This window comes from Cibotium barometz, chromosome 52 (assembly GCF_041138505.1).
Source record: "Cibotium barometz isolate CiBa-2024 chromosome 52, ASM4113850v1, whole genome shotgun sequence".
Classification (NCBI taxonomy): Eukaryota; Viridiplantae; Streptophyta; class Polypodiopsida; order Cyatheales; family Cibotiaceae; genus Cibotium; species Cibotium barometz.
The window spans coordinates 42,267,166-42,275,356 of NC_141097.1; the positions used below are offsets into that span (position 1 = coordinate 42,267,166).

The 8,191-nt window shown below is 41.4% G+C and overlaps 1 non-coding gene across 1 annotated transcript; it reads right to left on the bottom strand.

Moving 5' to 3' along the window:
- Positions 1-3,353: 3,353 nt before the first annotated feature.
- On the bottom strand, positions 3,354-3,506 carry LOC147609140 (5.8S ribosomal RNA). Its single transcript, XR_015264415.1, has one exon. It is a non-coding gene; the product is annotated as a 5.8S ribosomal RNA (ribosomal RNA).
- Between the last annotated feature and the right edge of the window lie 4,685 nt (positions 3,507-8,191).

Consider the following 8,191-nt stretch of genomic DNA (forward strand, 5'->3'; position numbering starts at 1 on the left):
AATGAGGCAGTCATCTCTAGACTCCCTTGCTTTGGAAAGCTTTGATAAGTCTAAGAACTCGGTTTTAGAGAGCTCCCCTAATTTGTCTACATTTTCTGGATGGTAGGTGAATTCGTAGCGAACACCATCTCCACCCATGTACATGTTACCCTGGTCATTGACTAGAGGTGCTCTATCAAGTTCTCAGAAAATGTCTGCGATCTTAACAAGATACCGTTGTTGTGGATCCCTAAAGATCTCAGCTCCTTGAGCATTCGTGTAGACATAGTGGAGTCTCACATTGAGTGTTAACCCCATGGTGTCGGCTTCAAATGGATTAAAAGATCTTGTGGGTGTCCTGTTTGGGGCTAAGGGATGACTATTTGACGGCCCTAGATTGTCCATGGACAATGAACTAGTTGTTCTGGAGGAAAGGGTGTCGGATTGGGATTCGGAAAAGGTTTCAGCAATATCTACCAAATTTCCTACTGATTGGGTCCCACTTTCCTGCGTAGATACTCTAGAAGGTGCCCTAGGCCCTATGGCAGAGTCTATAAGACGTCCCGACCGCAAGTGCATAAGGTCAAATATTTTTTTGTTTTTTATGTTTTTTTTTTGTTTTTTTTTGTTTTTTTTTTATTTTTATTTTTTTGTTTTTTTTAATATATATATATATATTTATTTACCCTACCTAACCACTAAATGCAACTAAAATGAGTATGTGTGGTGTAAATTTCTTTCTTTTTTTTTTCTTTTTTCCTAATTACAAAAAATATGAATTACGTTTAAAAAAATACTAATTATGCACAAAATTACAAAAATTTAAAACAATGCAAATTACTCTAATTATGCAAAAAAATTACAGAAATGAAAAAAATGAAACATTACAGAATATGCAAAGAATATGGACTCTTAAAAAATAATTAATTTACAAAATTTCTTTTTTTCTTTTCTTTTCTTTTCTTTTCTTTTCTTTTTTTCTTTTATTTTCTTCTTTTTTTTTGTTTTTTGTTTTTTTTTCTTTCTTTTTTTCTATCTCTTTTTTTTTAAACTAATAAATTTTGTACTAATTACACAAAAATATGAATTACGCTAAAAAAAATACTAATTATGCACACAATTACAGAAATGCTAAAAAAATGCAAGTTACTTTACTTATGTAAAATTTTACAGAAAATTAAGAAATGAAAAATGGACTCAAAATACGAACACAATAATTGTTTTCTTATTTTTTTATTTTTTTTCTCTTTTTTTTTCTTTTTTTTTAAAAAATATTGTTTTATGGTTTTTTTTTTATTTTTATTATTATTTTTTTATTAACAAGGAAATTAACAAAAAAATAAATAAATAATTTTAAAAAAAATACAACTAACCTTATCACCTCGAATCTCTCTGCGCCTCGCCGGATTCTTCGCCGGCGTCTTCAATGCACCCACGCATTCCACCTTCTTCTCCAGCTGTTGCGCCAGATGCCACCTTCCCAGTCGACCGCTCGCCTTCAACGGATGCAGCCGGTCCTTTTTTTCTCTCTCTCAGGCGCCCTCCAACCCGCCCTTCTGCTGCAGCTGCTGGCTTCGCAACCCCAGCCGCCGCCTAAGCTCCACACCTCCTACAGCCCTTCGCCGCCTGCCCGACGTCGTCAGTCTCTTCGACACCTTCTACGTCCCACAATCCGCCTCGACTGCTCCTGCTTCGACACCACCCGCAGACCTCCTCACCGCCCTTCTACAGGCTACTGCGCGCCTACATCTGCTTACGGCCAACGGCCTTATGACCGCCACCTCCACACCTCCCACAAGCCTTCGCCCGAGGTGCTTCAGTCACCTTCAACGGATGCAGCCGCCCTCGCCGTTCACCAACGCCTTCTACAGGCTGCAGCATATATATATATATAAATATATATATATGTATGTATATATATATATATATATATATATATATATATATTTTCAGCCACCTTCAACTGACGCCTTCACTATCTTTTCTTCTGCGCCTCACTGCCAGCCACGTCAAAAAATACAAAAACAGAAAGCACTTAAACCTAATTAATGGCGGGATTACTCTACCGCAATGGGATTTTAATTTTTTTTGCTTCTAATCAAAAAACAGAAAACACACAAGGCGCCCTTGTGTGTTTTCTAATCAAAAAACAGAAAACACACAAGGGCATTGAGATCACACACTCAATGCCCTTGCAAACTCTACTCTAATCTACCCTTATCCACGATTTTGCAATCAATGGAGCACTTAGTAAGAAGTAATGATTAACACCCTTCACTAACTTAGGTGTGCGTTCCCCGGCAGCGGCGCCATTGTTTGGGACATCATAGCATAGCGGAGGCTACACTCCAACCCACACAGATTGTCAATCCGTGAATGCAACCCGGTTAGCGCATAGAGGCTATCCCGAATGGGAGAAGATTAGTTAACCACACACTAATGACTTCTAATCCTACTCAATCCTTCTTCAACAATCAAGCAATCAATCGTTGATTCCTTCTCAATCTAACATAATCAACGCATCAAGATTAGGCTACACTTAAGCACAAAAATGCAACTTATGCAAAGAATCTAACATGCAAAGAGCTATCACACAAGCCTCAACTACACATCATTTCATGCACAAAAATGCAAAAATGCCTAATCCACCTAGATTAGCAAGTGTGTAGACCACAACCTCATATCACTGAATACGTAGAGAATAGAGAGTACAAGATTGAAGCAAGAATGGAGAAGGAGAGCCTTGGGAGAGCACATGAGAAGGAGCTATGGAGCAAGCTCTCTCTATGAGCCTCTCAAAAAAGTCCCCCCTTTAGCTCTCAAATGAGCCACTTTTTATACAAAAACTCTAAAACTCTCAAAAGTTCCCATGTGGGATTATTCATCTACAACTTGGAACTCTTTACAAGAGCCCTAAGTGTCTTTTTTGTTGCATCCTTGCATTGATCTTCACTCGTCACGCAACATGACCCAGCTATCTCCCTTGCTAATCTTTGTGGTCCTTATCTTCCAAGTGCATGTAGTCACTCATGCTTGATTGGGAACCTCTCTAGAAGATAAGACCCTTGCTTATCCTAGGATTCCTTGTTCTTGTCGAGTACATGCTTTAGCAGGAATCGTAGGCAACATGAGTGCAGTAGCTCTCCTTGTACTTTGCATCCATGTGAGTGCATTAAGAGACACTAAGTGGATGAATACATCCTACGACGCCTCGCCACGTGGTGCCATCGATGCATTTCAGCCGACCACGCCACGATCGCCCCGCTCTCGCCCCATGGGGTAGGAGGAGGACATGCGCACGGACAGCCAACTCTGCCACGTGCCACCCGCTCCGAGGAGGAGGCGTGAGGGTAGGGGACGTGGGGTCGTGATGAGGACGTTCAGGTAGGCATGCCTTAGGATGAGCCGCGGGCACAAGTTGCATTCAAAGAGTTGATGATTTGAGAAATTCTACAATTCACACTACGTATCGCATTTCACTGCGTTCTGCATCGTTGCAAGAGCCAAGATATTTTTTTTCGAGAATCATTTGCTACATAAGTTGATCCTCCCGTAGGGAGGGGTCTCAATCCAGTTATCGTTTGCTATGGTGCCTCATGCTCCCCAAGGGGGGGCGAAAGGTTTATCAAGCGGCCCCATGTCGATGGCACGGGGGAGGGGGGACGCCCACTCGACATGGGCGGGGGGGAGGCGCCCCTCTCCCCGCACCCCATCGTGCAGCCGACGGGTAAATAGTAGGAGTAATGTTAACCATTGTGGTTAGCAATATGTGGTGTCAGACATGAGGCAAAAGGTTTTAGATCAATGCCATGCTCATCCATATGCTGGTCATAGAGGTATAATGCCTACCACACATGATTAAACGGTATTTCTTTTGTCTAGGTATGCGGAACGACATAAAGGCACATGTACGTACATGTATCACCTATCAAAAGGTAAAATTTGATAGACAAAAGGCTCCTAGTTTGCTTCGGGCTTTGCCATTACCAAATGAGCCATGGGAAAGCATTGCCATGGATTTTATTATAGATTTGCCTTGTACACAGTATGGCAATGATGCAATATGGACTATTATGGACAGGTGTAGTAAGCAAGCTCACTTCTTGCTTGTCATAAAGACCATAAATTAGGCATCATGCAATTCCCAAGTCAATTGTGGTGGATAGAGATCCTAGGACAATGAGTCTCTTTTGTGGAAAGCCCTTTTTGACAATATGGACACTAAGCTAAATCTTTCATCAGCATATCATCCTCAAACAAATGGAAAAAGTGAATCTACAAATTTAGCCATATTAGATTTGTTTAAATGCTATGTGGATGATCAGAAAAATTCTTGGGAGAAGTATTTGCTACTTGTGGAATTTGCATACAACAACACAATGCATGCTTCTATAGGAAAGGTTCTATTTGAGATTATGTATGGCAAAGTGTTATTGCCACCCATCCTTTGTATAAAGGATAAGATCTTTTCACCGATGAATTTGTTAGGGACCTTGATAATGCCTTTACAGGTGCATACAACCATTGAGTGTTCTTAACAGAAGCATAAAAAGGCTACAGATAAGCATGGAAGACAAATGGACATCAAATAGAATGATTGGGTATTGCTGAAATTTGAGAAAGCTAAACTTAGAAGAAGGCCTGGAACAGAGGGGATGTGTCCTAAGCTCACTACTAGGTACTATTATGGACCATTCAAAGTCATTGAGAAAGCTAAACTTAGAAGAAGGCCTGGAACAGAGGGGATGTGTCCTAAGCTCACTACTAGGTACTATTATGGACCATTCAAAGTCATTGAGTAGATCAATGAAGTGGCTTTTTGGTTGGCTTTGCCGAATCATTAGAAGATACACAATGTGTTTCATGTAAGCCTCTTATGCAAGTGTGTGGGACCAGAACCGAAAGAGCCAGTTATGGAAGATCCTTCTAAAGTGGATGAGCTAGAAAAGGTGTTAGAAAGCCAGAGCAGATTGTGTTTCACAAGGAGCGGCTTGTAAGTGGCAAACTTTAAAAACGCTACCTTGTGAAGTTTAAAAATTATTCACCCATAGATGCTAAATGGATAGATGAGGTATTCTTCTAAGATTATCTGCAAGTCCTGGAAGCATACTTGAAAGCTTTTCAGTAACTACTTGGAAGCCAGGGGGGATGTCACTAGTTGAGCATTCTCCTATACTTCCGAACCTATGGACGAGCTCCAGAGTGTGGACATAACACCTCGTGCGCACAGAGGACTTACATCTACGCCAAAGGTCATGTGGACTAGCACATCATAGTAGGGGACTAATATCTATAGGCCAGATATAAGAGGCTGGGGATTTCGGTCCGTGCCCATGTCCAAATTATGGTATTCCGGTTGGCCTAAGGATGTAATATCTAGCATGGCATACTTGCATGCCTGGAACTGTTTTTGCATGAAATATTTTACTACCTGTAAGACCTCTGTAGTTTACGGGTAGGGAATGCCCTCTCGTGAAAAAGTGTGCATGTGAATCTGTATTCTGACCTTGCTTGTGGGTTGTAGATAGGTGGTAGGTGTGGCCCTAAACTCTTTGTTTAAGCTTATTTATATTTTAGTTTATTGTGCTGCTTTGTTTGTCCACACTTTATTAAAGTGCAGTCGGACAACTTATAAGTGAGTTCGGGCATCCACACTTCATTAAAGACTGGGCAGACAAGTTATAAGTGAGTTTGGGCACGTTCTGGATGGTGGCCGGCCAAACTCTCCTAAATCGGGCACTCTTTTAAGTAAAAAAGTGTGGACATCCTATTGGGCACCCTCTCCACCTAAGGGAGAGATGTGGCTCTTGTCGATATGGCCCAATGGCCACCCACTCTCCATAAGGAAAGACTTATCATCTCCCTCCCTTCATGGCAATCAGGCACTTGCTTCATGAGGAAGCAAAAGGGAACAATTTTCAACATAACCAGTCCATACACATACTTACTATTTGGGTAAAAGGAAAGCATTCAAAAATTAGCCTTAAAATTCAATTTTTCAAACTTAAAATGAAAGCTTCCGACTCATTTCCAACTCATCTACATCATGATGAGTTTAATGTCCCAACTAGTAGCTGTTGGAGCACCATCGATGATAAAGATGTTACTATTGTCTTATTAAAAAGTATGCTTCATAAAGAGTATGGACATTTGGTCTCTACTCTAGCAAATCTTCCCGATCCTTCTTTAGAGGACATTGAAGCTACACTCCTTGACAAGTACAAGAAGAAGCAAGAGAAGATTGGTTTCTATGAAGGAGCATACTACACCAAGAACAAGTTCTCCACCAATGAGAACTTCATCAACAAGAAGAGCTTCACCCACTCAAAGGCGAAGGCAAAGGCAAAGGCAAAGGCAAAGGCAAAGAAGTCTTGTGGATTCTATGGTAAAGATAATCATATTGAGGAGAATTGTTTCTTTAAGAAAAAGGCACAAACGGTGTACCTTGCAACTCAAGAGAAGAGGAGGAGCATCAAGCAGAGGTCTCCAAGGATGCCAACTTTGCTGAAGCATATTGGGATTTTTGAGTAGCCTAAGGTTTATGCCTCTTCTCTTGAGTTGCAACTCAAGATTGCAACTCAAGAGAAGAGGAGGAGCATCAAGCAGAGGTCTCCAAGGATGCCAACTTTGCTGAAGCATATTGGGATTTTTGAGTAGCCCAAGGTTTATGCCCCTAATTTGTTAAGTCTCACCATTTCCAAATATAACTTCTTGACCCTAAAGCTTTGTAAGCATCACATGACCATCTAGCATTGTCATCATAACTAGTAAGACATACGGGCACGGCATTGTAAACATAATTAGTAAGTCTAATGAGCACTATAAGTGCCATCATAGCTGGGGGGGGGGTGTAGCATTGTCATGGAATTTGGTTGAGGGGAGATTTGTGGAAAACACACCCAATATCCATGACTAAGAGTCTAAGGTTATTTGGGGAATTCACAACCTTGGCTTACTCTTGTAAAAAGGCACTGATTCTGCCTAGAAGAAGGTGCCTATTGGGGAATTCACAACCTTGGCTTACTCTTGTAAAAAGGCACTGATTCTGCCTAGAAGAAGGTGCCTATTCTCATGCATTTATGAATGGCCACCAATGTTGACTTTGACGAGAGATTCTAGGAGAGCATCTAGAGAGAATGTAGGAGTTGATTGAGGAGATGCTTGACATCATCCATGACACATATTATGTTTTGTATTAAACCTATTTAAGAGGCACACTCTCATGAATGATACACGTTTGATTTCTCCTCTACTCACACATAATGGGCATAGAGTATTTATGCTAATCCCTATGCCCATTATGTGTGATTAACCTAATCCTCTTGGCTTAACCATACTCTCTCTTTTTAACCATGAGCTTCCTTGTTGATTATGAGCTGCCATGAATATCAACACGTTGGCCTTCCAACAGGTATCCTGAGACCACCCATAAGAATGACTCTTGACCTTTCCCGAAGGGGGCACATGATCTATAAACGAAGTTGTGCCTTGCCTTTGATAGGCACTTGAAAGACCTTCCAACTAGCCAACTATTGGTCGACTAGCTCCATGGACACATAAATACATAAATGCTACTAGCCTGAAGTGAAACACCTTGTTTGCTTGGCCGATGATTTCCTAGTCTAACAGAATGCCTTCCAAAGGCTTGCTACTACCCTAGACTATTGTTTCCAGCTTTAGGGATTAGCCTTGAGATTAGCCATGTCCATGTGTGCACATGACATCCACTTCAATTCAACTTGCTTATGGTTTTCCAACCTTTGACTTTGGATGACTGTCATCATCTCTTTATCTCTTAAAGAACTCCCAAACTGTCATCCTTCCTTCCTGGCAAGCTTTCCACTGTGAAAACCTTGCCATGTCTCGAATTCCACTCCAAATCTAGTGTCGAGATCTATGCATCTATTCCGCTTTGTCCCCTTGCCTTCATGCCATGTCCCTAAACACTACAATGGTCTCCTTCCCGAGGTTGATCATGGCATCCTTGCTGCTTGGGTTTTACCGACAACAACTAGCTCCATGGGACTTCTACCCTGGCTGTGTTACTCTCCTTGGAACCTTCCTGGGACACTTTCAACACTTAGCCTTGTTGTGCCTGATGCTCTGATACCAATGTCACATGCGTGGAAGCTATGTGTGCCTTGTTTCAACCCTAAGTAACTAAATAAGAACCTTGATGCAAGACACCGCTAGGTGGCAATTTCTTGTCTGG